This window comes from Balaenoptera ricei, chromosome 16 (genome assembly GCF_028023285.1).
Source record: "Balaenoptera ricei isolate mBalRic1 chromosome 16, mBalRic1.hap2, whole genome shotgun sequence".
Classification (NCBI taxonomy): Eukaryota; Metazoa; Chordata; class Mammalia; order Artiodactyla; family Balaenopteridae; genus Balaenoptera; species Balaenoptera ricei.
In genome coordinates, this window is record NC_082654.1 from 9,356,071 (window position 1) to 9,370,153 (window position 14,083).

A 14,083-nucleotide genomic window follows, 5' to 3' on the forward strand; every position below is an offset into this window, starting at 1 on the left:
GAAGGAAACAAGATCAGTATAAAATTTAACTCATCTTTGTTCTTAGAGGCATTAGTTTTCTTGTTCCCAAGCCCTGAAAAAATGTCTCCCAAATGGTCTCACGGACAGATTACCTGGGTGAAACACGGCAGCTTTCAAATCATATTCCCACATCCCTGGGGTGCCATGGGTGTGATGAAGAGAAGGGCGAGGAAGCTAGCTCTGCTCCTGCACCCACCTCCTCCCCACCAACCTCAGCTCCGGCAGAGCAGAGATTACACTTAGAATGCTATGGTGGCCTGTGAAGCCTAGAGATAAGCAGCTCCTGTGTGTCAATTCACGGCCATCAGGAATTTTGACTTTGACTTTATTAAAATCTTCCATCTTACTCTATTTTCTAGCACCCAAAACTCCCAGGAGGCTTTCATTTTTCTATGCAAACAGACATACAAGGATCTCAGTTCCGTTCAAGGAGCCCTGCAATCTGGACCCCCTGTCCCTTTCTCCTCTCCTCCTCCTCTTCACTGCTAGGAGCCCTCAGTGCCTTTCCTGAGCTGACAAACCCCCTTGGAGGTGGTTTTTCTCTTTACCTTATTATTCTCTCAAGAATTCTCCAGTAGAGCTTTTGCCTCTTCTCTCCTCGAAAGGAGGGAAAAGGGAAAAACACTCCACACTCAGCAGAGAGAGAAGGGCTGTGTCCCCCTCTTAAAATATACAGAATGTCCTTGATTATAATATGGCGTGGATTATATAGAAGTCTTGTCCTGGGTTAATAACTATGTTGGAAGAGGAAGACGGAAGAAACAGTACAGTAAAAGTGTCTCAACTGAGACAATTCCCAATTTCAGAACTGTTAAAAACCGAACACAAAACGTGTATGTGTGAATCAACAAAATTGTTTGATTAGAAAAGATTTTTTTCTGATAGTTCCTCGCAGTACAAAAAAGAGAGCTTAGACGTCATCTACTCAATTCCCCTAAAGGTAATGTATCCTCCCTAAATCTCCCGACCCCTCCCTGGTCAAAGGTCTTTTCCGTTCCACCTGCTGACTCTTTACAGATTTCTAATAAAACTAAGAACCTACAACTCCTTGATAACCACTGCCTCTCCAGTAGCAAACTGCAATGATAACTTCGAGATAAGTGGAGATAAGAGAGCCAGAATTTTTGAAGCTGGCTTCCTGGTTGAACCAGAAATACCTTGCCTCCCTTGTCCTGTGGCCCAAGGTGAGGAGGACACTCCCTGGGGGACGGAGCAACTTTCTCCAGGTCCTCCTGGAAGCTGTCCTCATAGAACCGTGGAAACTTAACACAGGGCAGGGGCTCATTAAATTTCCCTTTTGTTTTTCAATAGGGCGACCTGCAGTGGGAAGCTGATAAGTTTGCTCCAGACTGATTCCAAAATCAGAGGCCACTGAGCTCTTCTGGCGGGGGGGTGGGGTGGAATGGGGGGAATGGAATCATCAGGGGTATCAGGGGCATCGGTTTAAAATACAGATGCCTGGGTCCCATGCCCTCGAGAGTCTGATACACTAAGTTTGGGGTTGGACCTGGAGATCTTTCTGCTTAAATTTCCCAGATGATTCTGATATACACCAGGGTGTGGGAACTGAGAGAAGCCAGCTCTGAGCAGGACCTCCTGGCTGCAAACACGGAAGGAAATTCACACTGGGCCAGTGGCAGATTCATTTGAGAACAGCAGAAAGGAGCTTTGGGCTGAAGGGATGTGGTTTCAGACAGCTTACGGAGGACTCTGCATTTAATTCACCGGCAGGGTTTTGAGGAGGAGAGTGGTGGGATGCGTCTTTTATAAAGACAGACAGTAGAACAAGAAATGACAGTGTGTCTGTGTCGGGAGGCATGGAGGCACACACACATTTATCGAGCACAGCCATACCCGTCATATTGTGCAGGAGTCTGGAAAACTACCAGGAAGAATAAAATAATCCCTGCCTGAAGAAACGTACAATCCAGCTGGACAGAAAAATCACTGGCTCATCAGAAAATAACAGATGGAAACTTTTCGGCCTCTCTAAGACCTTAGAGACCATAGAAGATTTTGACTTTAAGAAAAAAGCTTAGATGAACTCTAATTCCTTTAAAAGCTTGAATCTGGGGAACAGATAAGAGTCAGATATCTAATAGGGAAAGATTTGTGAGATGGTACCTGGCACTGCCTAGGCATGTGTAAGTTCAAATCTTCATCTACATTATGTATTCACTTTTTTTATAGCTAGAAAATCACTGGGTGTTTTGAATTATTATTTGCGTAAATATTTTTTATTTAAAAGGTAAAAATGAAATCACCAGCAGTACACAGGCCACCTGTGCTGTGTCTGGTAGGTGAATGCACCAGGTGGCCTGTGAAGCCAGCTTCCATGGATTCGAGGGATGCAAGGAGACTTAGAACAGTTTAGGGCTTCAGCTGGACCTTGTGGATGCTGTCAAAATCCTTGACATTTCTGGGAGATGTGTCCCCAGATCTTGTAAGTATCTGATCACGAACCGCTTTAGAAAATTCTAATGTATTGACAGAACAGCAGCCAGAGGGAGTTGAAATAAGCTGTAATTTGAGTCATGAGTTACCATTTGTGCTTAGATTTAAAACAGTCTCATTGACAAATTGCTGCAACAAGCTATCAAAATTTAATTTCCAGGTCATATTCAATTTTGTAATGGAAGAAAAAGTGCAACTTTTTTTTAAAAAAAGGTAAAATGTTTCATTTTATGAAAAAGGGCAAAATATATGAAAATAAACTCTTTCACTTTACATTTGTATAAATGCCTCTTCCAAATAAATGTTTTTTAAGAAGAAGAATACGTTTGTATCTTTATCACAAGCCATGGTGAACACTGCTCCACAATTTTCAGATGGAATAAACACCACATTAATTTTTCTTAATCCAATCAAATCCTGCCACAAGCCTCCCATTCACCAATTTTTTTTTTGGCTGTGCCGCACAGCTTGTTCCAGGATCTTGGTTCCCCCACCAGGGATTGAACCCGGGCCCCAGCAGTGGAAGCTTGAACTCTTAAACACTGGACCGCCAAGGAAGTACCCCATTCACCAGTGCTGATGAGAAGGCCAACACCCATCATTCCTCAGGGATTCTCCTGCCTTCTAGGGTGGTACCGAGGCCCCAGGTTCTTCCTGGGTGGTCTCAAGTCCCCACCACCGCACTCCACCTCTCATCCCCGCCCTTTGCTTGACTGATACTAGGTTAATCCTCATCCTCCTCGCCCATCCATCACTATAACTTTGTAGAAGCAAGTCTTGCTTGACCTGCATCCTGCCCAGGCCAGCTGGCTTACTCAGTGGTGGGTGACCCTAGTGTCCAAGCCCCTGGCCTTAGTGCCCAGGGCCCCAGGCTGGCAGCCCCGAAGCTCTGGTTTGTGAGTTAAAGCAACCACAGTGCTCTCCAGCGCTTCTGAAGAACACCAGCCTAAGTTTTCTTTCTGGAACAGGGGGTGATACTAAATTTTTAAGGGACAAAAACAAAAAATAAATTTGTGTTTCGATTACACCACGGACTGCGGTTTTTCAGTGTATCAGTTACACAAGCAAATTTCTAAAGGACAAGTATGATTTTTAAAATAAGTTACAAAATAATAAAATGAATGGCTTCCTATCATAACACAGACTCCCACCTATTCCCGTAAAGGATTTATGAGACTCAAAATGGCCCCGGAAGGATTTTAAGTATATTTTCTTTACACAGAAGAAATGTCCTTGAAACTTCATGAGTAACATTGTGTGAATGGAACTTTATTTGTATGGAAAGTAGGGAAACTGGCCATTTAAAGGAATCCATCAGGACCCTACTTGTACATTGAAAAATCATTTGCTAGTGATTTGGGGGTAAATCAGGCTTCTGAAGCATCGGCTTGCTCAAAGGTTTAGTTTACTTTACTTTTCTAGGTTAGTTAAACTGTTCTTTCCATTTTGGCTGAGAAACGGAAATTCAAAAGGCAAATCAGTCATCCTTATAACCGGAGAGCAGGAGCACCCAGCCTTAAACCCATAGGAAGGCACGGCTCCTTCGCCTAAGTTTTCAGGACCCCTTGGCTTCCCTGTTTGGAAACCGTCCACCTGCAGTTCCAGGTCCCCTTAAGTCGCAGGATCCCAGAACTAGCAGGGACCTCAGCGAACGTTCACATCCAATTCTTCTCCTGCCCCTGTTCTAGAGATGAGAAAACAGGGTTCCCGGGAAGTCAAAGCACACATCCAAATTCAAGGGAGTGGGTCCAACCCCTCCTGCTTCCCACTGGTCACCTTGCCTCTGGGAAGTCCCCCCCCTCGGAAGGGGCTGCTGCAGGCTGGACAGAGCTGTTTGCCCTCCAGACGGTTCAGCTGGGGGACGTGTGTGATGGGAAGGACAGGCCGCACAAGGGCACTGTGGGGAAAAGGGAAGCATCTCACCCAGCTTCCGAGCTGTGCACGGGCTGCTCAGGTAAGTGTGTTCCAGAAGGACTGAGCCGCCCTAGCAGTGAGAAGCCCCCGCAGCCCCCGCCATGCCCCAGAAGCCCCAGGACAAGGGGCAGATCATCTGAGTGCTCTTTGTGTGGCGGTGACTACGGCAAAGGTTGCACAGGAGTGGGGGACAGCTTCCTGTGCCCACTGCCAACACAGACTTCCCAACTCCCCTCTGTCACCTCAGTCAGCGTCCACGGCCTGTCCTTCCACATCGCGGGGCCTCAATCTTCTCTGACCTCTTCCTAGTCTGTCTCCCTTTCTTTTTGACCTGCTCTTCCGGAGCCAGACAGTGGGTTTCCTAGCCTCCCCTTTGCCTGCTGGCTTTCGGGGCCTTCACCCTCTCCCTCTCACCACCTGACTCCATGTCTGGGCAGCCCCATCTCAGAATTCAAGCGTGGTCCTGCCACAGAGCCAGGCCTGAGACCACCCACCCCACTGGTACCTGCCTGTCTCCAGCCTGATTATTGTCCTGTTGCCCTGTGCCTGGAAGAGGCATCCCTCCCCACGTGGCTCTTTCACAGCCTTCCTATTCCTGCCCCACTCTGTTTTTCTTCGCCTTGCGAGGTGTCCACAGTGTTGCCGCCAACTGTCATCATGAGCTCAGGAACTAATGCTCAAAGCTTCAGCTTGTGCATTTCAGGGGCCTCTGTCAGGGCACCAGGCTAGGGCTTGCCGGCCACACCGTGTTCATCACAGAACACATATGCGTAACATCTGGGGATCTTTGGACAAGAAGTGTTTCACTGAGAAGCCAACATATCCACACCACAGCCTTCAGGTTAGAATATCTCTTTGAACCAACCCCAGATGGCGAAACTTTCTTGCTTTGAAAAAATTCAAAAAACAAGGCTCCGCTACTCTCAGCCATCTTATTTTGTGGGAAATAAAACACAAGAGTCATGAGAATAAAAGTTGTTAAACACTGTCCAAAATAAGGAAGTGTCCCTTTGTCCCAGTCCTGCTGGGGCAAGGTTCCCTCTGCCTTCCTCTGAGACCAGCAGAAACAGGAATGGGGTGGAATGGCCCCTGTCAGCCTGGCTGAGAAGCACCGTTGCCCTGAATAAGCACGCGTGCACAGGTGCACAGGCGCAAACACCGGCAAGAAGAAAAAGAGATTCAGCTGGATATTAAATTAAACCTGTCATTCAGAATTTTTTTAAAATTCACTTTGTGCATTATAGATGGCGTCTTTTCTCAGGTCCACATGTTATATGAATTTCTCCTACCACCTAGAATATTTCATGGTTCCTTTCCTTGTTCTAATTGGGCCACTTCTGGATTGTAGGAATCGTGCTGGCAGTGCTTGTGCCATACACAAGCCATCACAGTGTCTGTGACTAGAAAGGACAGGCCCTCTTTTTTCTGTTCCAATTCAAAAAAATCAGGGAAGGACTCTGATTGGCCTAATTTAAGTTCAGTGCTCACCCCTGAGCCAATCAGCAAAGGTCAGTTGCTGGAGTCTCTGAGAACATGGCAACTCCTGCTCCAGTGGATGAAGCAGTTTCCCAAAGCAAAAAGAAAGCTACCCTCAAAAGAATCGAAGACAAAACACTCAAGACAATAGACATCCACAATAAAGTATTCGTAAGTCTGCACATAGGTGTAGTGAGCTATGACAACAGCACTGCCTGAAGACACATTTAAACATAATAAATACATTGAACAGAAGGTAACAAAATGCCAATAGTTATTACATTAAGATGGTAGATGGTAGAAACTGAATACCTTTATATTTTTCTAAAAAAAGTTAGAATTATGTATTAAGTTTAGAAATTTAGGGGTAAGAATAAAATAAGAAATGCAGAATTTATAGCTTCCACATCAGCAAAGGAGGAAAAGGGAACATGAAAAAATTTCATCAATCTAATCGAAGGCAGGACTGGAAAAAAATGCAAACAAAAAGGATGGTAAGCACAAATCATAAAAGAAGATGTTTAAAATAAGTTTAAATATATGAGAAATCACAGTAAATGTAGATTATGCTTACTCTTTAAAAGAAACAGACTATCCCTTCATATTTTTTTAACTAAGCTATATTCTGTCTATAAAAGTCATGCCTAAAACAAAATGACACAGAAATATTGAGGAAAGATATACTGTGTAAGTATTAAACCATAGTTTGCATAGTGGTATTAATTTATAGTAAAGTATGATATAACTTACCAAAAATCATTAATATAGATAAGGAAGAATGCTACATAGTAATAAAAGGAACTTTCCACCAAAATTTGATTGCATCTACCAAAATAATCTGGAAATATATTAAGCAAAAACTGAGGATCTTAGCAGGTTTTTCTCAGACACTTACAGATCAAGCAGGCATTACATTGTTAAGAATACAGAAGAGTTGTTTAAAAAAAAAAAAAAAATGGGGCTATTAGTCACCAAGCCCTGATTAAAATCCAACCACTAATGCAATTTCAGGTAAATCAGAAAAGGCAGACGTTATCACTCCATGGTTCTCAGTGTCCTTTCTCTTAATAGCCTGAAAATAATTTATTAGTGAATAACATGACTGAAAAATGATGGCTATCAGAAAATGATCATTTAATCATTAACCTAATACAAGACACATTTATAAACTTGCCACAGAGTAACAATTTTATAAAAACAAGAGCAAGCCAGTCCTTGATTTTTTATCCTTTCATCGCTTTGAAAAAAATGGCATCAAGCCGAAAGAACAAGAAGACCACCTGTTGGCCTCTGCCATAAGACCTGCTACCTATTGACCGATGGCCTGGTCACCATTCAGGAACTCTTTCTACGGCAGTGGTTCCCATCTAGATTTTGGCAGGAGCTTGAAGAATAAAAGACTCAAAACAACACTAAAGAATACAACAGGATTTCCATGCCATCTATAAAAGCATTCACAGTTAATGTGATATTCACTTGGCTGGTTTTTACCACCATATCTCTGTTTGATCAAGAATCTTTGTTGCCCTGACTGTATTCTCTTAAATACTCACGTCCACATCTGTCTCTGACTCAATTTCATGCTAAGCCTCATAACTCTTTGGGGAAAAAGCTACCTCGCTTCAAATGCCTGCTTAGTTCAACGAGCCTATGATCAATACCACCTAACAAAATAAATCTTTTATTAAAACAAAAATACATTTTAAATGTTTATCTGACTCTTATCCAAGGGTTCATAACCTGTTGAGGTTCCACTCGAGAACCACAGTTCTAGGGTCTTATTATCCTGACATCCTAGAAGTTTTTCTTTATAACATTTTGCTTTCATTTAAGTCCAGTTCCAGGAAGGGAAAAAGAAAAAAATGAAAAAAACTTGCATAATCCATTCAATAAGAATTTACAGAGTCCCAGTTCCATGTCATTTCCTGGGCCAGGTGTTGGGCTTCAAAATGAGTAATACAAGGTCCCTGCTCTTAAAGTGCTTCTGAAACAATGGGGAGAACTATAAAGCAGATAGTAACAGTACAGTGTGATAAGGTAACTAAGGAGGCTCTGGGGGCACCAAGGAGAGGCCTCTTGCTTGGGGACTGGCACAGAGTGAGAGCATTAGTCACAAAGGCCATGCCTGAGCCAAGTCATGAAACAAAGTAGGTAGTAAGGAAGCAGAGGAGGGAAGGGAGGGTGGGGAGGGCTTTCAGGACAAGAGGATTAGCATGTGCAAGGCCATGAAGATACGAGAAAGCACTGGCACACTGGGAGAATTGCCAGGGAAGCATAGAGTGGGAGGAGGAAGCACCTGGTGAGAGATGGAGGGTCTTGTGTGAGCCCCTGAACGAGGAGACAGGGTGCATTCGTGGCTGTAGAAGGGGGCTTGGTTTCGTCTCTACAGGAATTTCTCATGGATCTAGAGGCCTGATATACCCACCTCTTTGCTGTATCTTCTTTGGGTTTGAATCAATTATTTAGCCTTTTGACCTGTTTCCAGCTGCCATCAGATACATCTAGAAGCCTTCAATGCCCATTGTCTACAGGACAGACTTCCAAGTTTGACATTCAAGGGCCTGCACCACCTCCATCCAATCTACCTGCTTCCGCATACACTCTCTCTTCCCAACCAACCATGTCCTAGTAACAGACCTTACCCTCCTTCAACTGTTCTCATTTGCTTACAACGGCCAGCTCTCCTTCTGCAAACTTATTCATCCTCTAAGACCCACCTCAGAGCCTGAGAATATGTCTGGCATTTCATACATGCCATCTGGCATTGTCAAATTTCTTATAAGTTTATTTCTCATCTCCTGAGCTAAACTGTGAGCTCCTAGAGGCAGAGGATGTTCTCATAAAGGCACATTGTACGTTTTAAAAAGTGGATTGGATTAACATGGGTCAGAACTTGAGCTTTGTGCAATTGTTAAAAGGAAGATTCAAGGTCAGGGAATGTTAAAGCCTAGCACCAGAGACAGCTTTACTTAACAGAGTGCAGGAGAACGGACAAGGACCTATATTCTCACTATGAGATTCAGACTATTTCACCATGGTTCCTGTACTGCCAAGGTTATCTCCTGAGCACCAGTCATATCAGCAAACGCTGACATCCATAAAGGTCTGAATTACTAAACAGCAAGATATGGAGAATATTTAGCTCTGAAAGTGGCAACCTAAATCTATGAGGGGAATTTCCCCTTTTACTGTATAAATTTTGCCCTTGTTTGACCCTATTGCATATACATAAGATATAGTCAAAATAAAAACAGCTATTAAAGGGGTTTTTTTTAGTGCCAAATAACCGGAAAGCTTACAAAAATAATGTCATATTTGGATGTTGTGTTCTTGGCCAAGAAATCAACAACAAATTAATCATGGATTTAGCAAATCCTAGTAAAGAAAAGTTGATCATAATAACTGTGAAGGGGGAATTCGCTGGCGGTCCAGTGGTTAGGACTCTGCGTTTCCACTGAGGGGGCACAGGTTTGATCCCCTGGTCGGGGAACCAGGATCCCAGATGCCACGCAGCACAGCCAAAAAAATAAAAAATAAAATCTTAAAGGTTTCCGTAAATTATGGGGAGTTCCCTGGTGGCCTAGTGGTTAGGATTCCAGGCTTTCACCGCCAGGGCCGGGGTTCAATCCCTGGCCTGGGAACTGAGATCCCGCAAGCCGTGCAGCACGGCAAAAAAAAAAAAAAAAGAAGGAAACATTTTAATTAGCATTAACTGTGTCAGCCTTGTTAGATTTATAAGGACTTTGAAAAAGACGTACTGGATGCCTCCATGCTCTATATGAACCTCCGATTTTCCCCTCAATACCTTTTTCTACAGCAAGTAGAGAAGTCAAAATCATTCCATGGATCTTAAGTCCTTCAAACAGACCCATAGAAGCACTTCTATTGGTTGATGGCAGAGTTTCTGCTCAGAACAGCAGTTTGAGAATCAGGAATCATCGTTTATTCCACAAATATTTATTGCATCTACTGTGTCCCAGGCACTGTACAGTGAGCAAAGAACACAGGAGCCCTGCCTTCCTGGGTCTTCCAGACTAGAGCAGGAACCATAAGCAATCAAACATGTAGGTAAAGAGGGACTAAAGCAACATTCTCCCCTTTATCCACTCCTATTTTATTTGAGTCCCCCAACTAATTTATTTGGATGCATTTAACGACCACCAGTGAAGAACAGTGTAGTAATCTGTCTTGATTTGCCTCATCCTTTCCCATAAGGGGTTTATTGAGCTTGCTTGCTTGAACTTGACCACAGAAATACTTCTCACTTGAGTTGAGTCAAAAAGGCAATTCTCTTTAGTACAAGTATTCTAATCTGAGCATCCAGACCTTTCCCTGGGAAAGACAGACGAGGAGGCTCCCCTCCACTGAGGACCCAGATTCTGACTTTGGCAGAATTTGTGATTCAAGGAAGAAGACTGGGGTCAGCCCACTGGACACTCAGCTTCAAAAGCGTCAAGGGCTGGTGAAAAGTAGTAACTGCCAATGCCATTTTGAATCCCGCCAGACTGCAAACATGGTGCATTGTAAGTGCTCCATAATCCATTTATGATTAATTTCCTTTGAGCCGGGGGCTCCCAAACCTGGACCTATGGGCTTGAGAGCCCTATGAACATTTAAAGTATAGGGCGTGTGCATCTTCCTAGTTATAGAGTCCATGGCTTTCATCCAATTCCCAGAAGAGTCTGAGCTTTAGAGGTTGATGTTCTCATCTAACCAACCATTATGAGTGGAGGTCCAAAGTGCAGGAAGAAGAGCAATGAATTCAAGTTCTGCACTCAAGGTCGCTCATAGCACGGCACCCAAACCGCTCTGGAAGACCAGACAACAATGACAGAGAGAAGCTTTACTAAGCTCAGTGCATTGTGCTGCAGTATTTCATTTATCCGCCCATAGTTTATGAGACAAGTACCAATGTTATCATACCCACTTTACGGATGAGGAAACTGAGGCTTGGGAAAGTTAAGTAAGTAGACTCTTATCACAAATAATAAGTGACAGTGCTTGGATTCAATCCCAGATCTAGGTCTAAGTGGTTTCCAGCCTGTGTGCTTAACCACTACCTCGTATTTGCTCTTCCCAAGGTCAGAAGCACTTGCCGTCTCCTATGGGAACCCAAGAGCACTATGGTTACAAAGAGTCTCTAGCTGTCCCCTTTGCCAATAAAATCAAGTCGAAAGCCTGGTACCGGAAGGCCCCAAAGGTGTCTCCAGCAAAATCTGATTTAAAAAAAAGAAAGGGAATCCAGACAGGTTCCCAAGACTTCACAATGCTCAGAGCTCTGACGCTGGTGCACGCATATTTCAAAGAGCCATTGTGCATCTTAATTACAGGTAAACAGGTGGACATAATAGTCTCTGTTGACTCTTTTCAGGTCTAGTCATTTCCTTTGGTCTGTTCAAGGGTGAAAAACTCAAGTTCCCCATCCCCTGTCAAGATCTAAAGCTTATGATTCAACTCAATTCAACCATAATCTAACCCAGCACCTATCACTTACATGTCAACAAGCCCCAGGCAACTGTGGGCAGGAAGGTGGTCACAGAGATGAATAAGACATTTCATATATCCCTCTTGGCAAAAAATAAGGATGCAGGATACATTTTATGTAATCTATACAGCCCTAAAAATTAGGCACAAATCTATGGAGTCGGATTGAAGAATGGTGGCAATGATGAAGATCACCACTGTCACCAACGACGACCAACATGGCGCTGGCATGTTATACGCAGTGTCCCAAAACACTACAACAATTCTAGGAGGTAAGTTTTATTGGCCCATTTTAGAGCTGCAATAAAGTGGAGAATATTGCCCAGTGGCGCTACAATAATAGCTAACTAATTGGCTGAGCGAGAGCTTGAACCCAGTTCTGTTTGCCTCCAGAGCCCTGCCTACTTCCAACCAGCTCGTTCTGCAAACCTTTTGCTGTAATGTGAATACCCTCTGGTTTATCTGTTTTATGTACTTGGTCTTCCAAAAGCATATTCAAAATAGTAATTTTTAAAACACAGTGTAATTCTAGATTTTAGCACCACACAACATAGATCCGTGATCTAGGAAGAGTTAAGGGCTTCATGCTGACCTTTCCTTTTCAACATTATTTTAAGAAGTCTTCTATTCAGTTACCCATTCACTGGATCATGAGCAATTCACATCTTCCACCCCAAGCCCAGGGCCGGTGTTCTAGAAGCCTTTCTCCTGGGGAGCTACCTAAAACTAGCTGATCTGGTTTCCTTCCCATGAAAATGAGCTTGAGACACCTACCTAATATCCAACAGTATCCAGTGTGTTCATCTTTACACTTCAGTTAATCATTTGCAGTGTTTTGTCACAGTTTAGACCATGCAAGTAATGCACAGCACAAAAATAATCTGCCAGAAAGATTAGTTGTCATTGTTCCAGTATGTTATAAAACTACCAAATTGCTGATGTAAGTTATCAATCACTTAGATTGTGAGAAAACACCATGTCCCAAGAATGGCTTTATTTCATGAATAACTTTGATTCCCCAAAGTTTTCCAGGCAATAAGTCCAGCTTCCTCTATTTGTCAAACGTCAGGCTCCTAAGAGCCACTTATCATACTATGAAGTAGTATACTGATAACATGAGTTAACAGGTGGAATAATAAATGTTAATTTAGGGAAACGGGTGTTTGCTGGACATGCCATAAAATGCTTACTGTTGTTACTCCTAATAATTGTTTTTTTGGTGGGTTTTTTTGTTTGTTTGTTTTTCGGTCACACGGCATGTGAGTTCTTCATTCCCTGACCAGGGACTGACCCTACACCCCCTGCACTGGAAGCGTAGAATCTTAACCTCTGGACCGCCAGGGAAATCCGTTTACTCCTAATAATTGTTACTAGAGGGCAATTAGGAGATAACTTTTATCCAGACTGTTCTGTACTCTATAGAAATTTAACAGGAAAATCAATCATAAGAATTAATTGGTTCAGCCCAGGTGTACTAAGACCCCAAACTTCATGCTAATTAAGTTCATAAAACTGCTAAGATTGTTAATATTTTGAAAAACTTTTGTCCAATAAACAGAAAAGTCACACTGTTCTCAAATCTTAGGTAACATCAGAATCAAGGGGTCTGGGAGGGGGTAAGGAACCTTAGTATTTGCTCAGGTAATTCTGATACAGGTGATCTTTGAGATTGCACGTTAAAAGGATGTAGCTGACCATCTGGGTACAGGGCATCCCCTCGCCTGGCAGCATGCCCATCAGCAATGCCCTGGGGCTGACCCACACCCTGGTGTAAGGAACGGTCATGCTAATAGTTCCCGGTCCTTGTTTTTCCTTATTCTTTTCAGAGGCGAGGGCTTGGGTTTAAGGATAAAGGCCATTTTAACCCCTGGGAAGATGGCTAATTTGTTTAGTTAGCAAGTGACTATGTAAATCATAGAGGCAGGTATGCTCCAAGCAGTTTACCAAGTCCCTGCTCTCTCTCAGAAACTCCTACCCCCTTGGCCCCAATGCCTTCACCTGATCCCTCCCTCCAGCCTCTCACCAATTCTCTCCCTCCTTCATGTCCCCTGGGCTCCAGTACCTCCCCTTCTCCTGGTTCTTTGTCTTTAAGTTTAAAGAAATGTTTATCTTCACTGCTGTTCATTTAAAAATCAGAGAACTCCTATTTTAATTTCACTTACAAAAGTTGACCCAGTTTAATTGTGTTTTCTTTTGTATATTGTTTTCTTTGTATGATGGGGCCCCTCAGTCACTAGCTAATCACTACTCACTTCTTTTGAGCTGGGACCTCTAAAAACACAAAGATTTTAGATGTGCTTTTCTTGAGGGCAGAGAGTTGTTTTACTCATGCCTGCATTGCTTTCCACAGAGACAATACTCTCAGAAATAGAGCAAGTGCTCAAAATATAGCTACTGAATTAAGTCAGTCCAGGCTTCAGAAACTTACATCCTGGCTGGGGGTGTGGACATAAGTGCAGGGGAAAAAATCATGACACGGACCGTATTAGTTTCTTATTGCTCGTGTAACAAATTACCACAAACTGGGTAGTTTAAAACAACACAAATTAATTTTCTTATAGTTCTGGAGGGCAGAAGTACAAAACAAAATGGGTCTTCTGGGCTAAAATCAAGGTTTTAGCTGGGCCGTGTTCCTTCTAGAGGCTCCAGGGAAGAATCGTTTCCTTGTCTTTTCTAGTTTCTAGAGGTGCACATATTCCTTGGTTCATGGTCTCTTCCTCCATCTTCAAAGCAC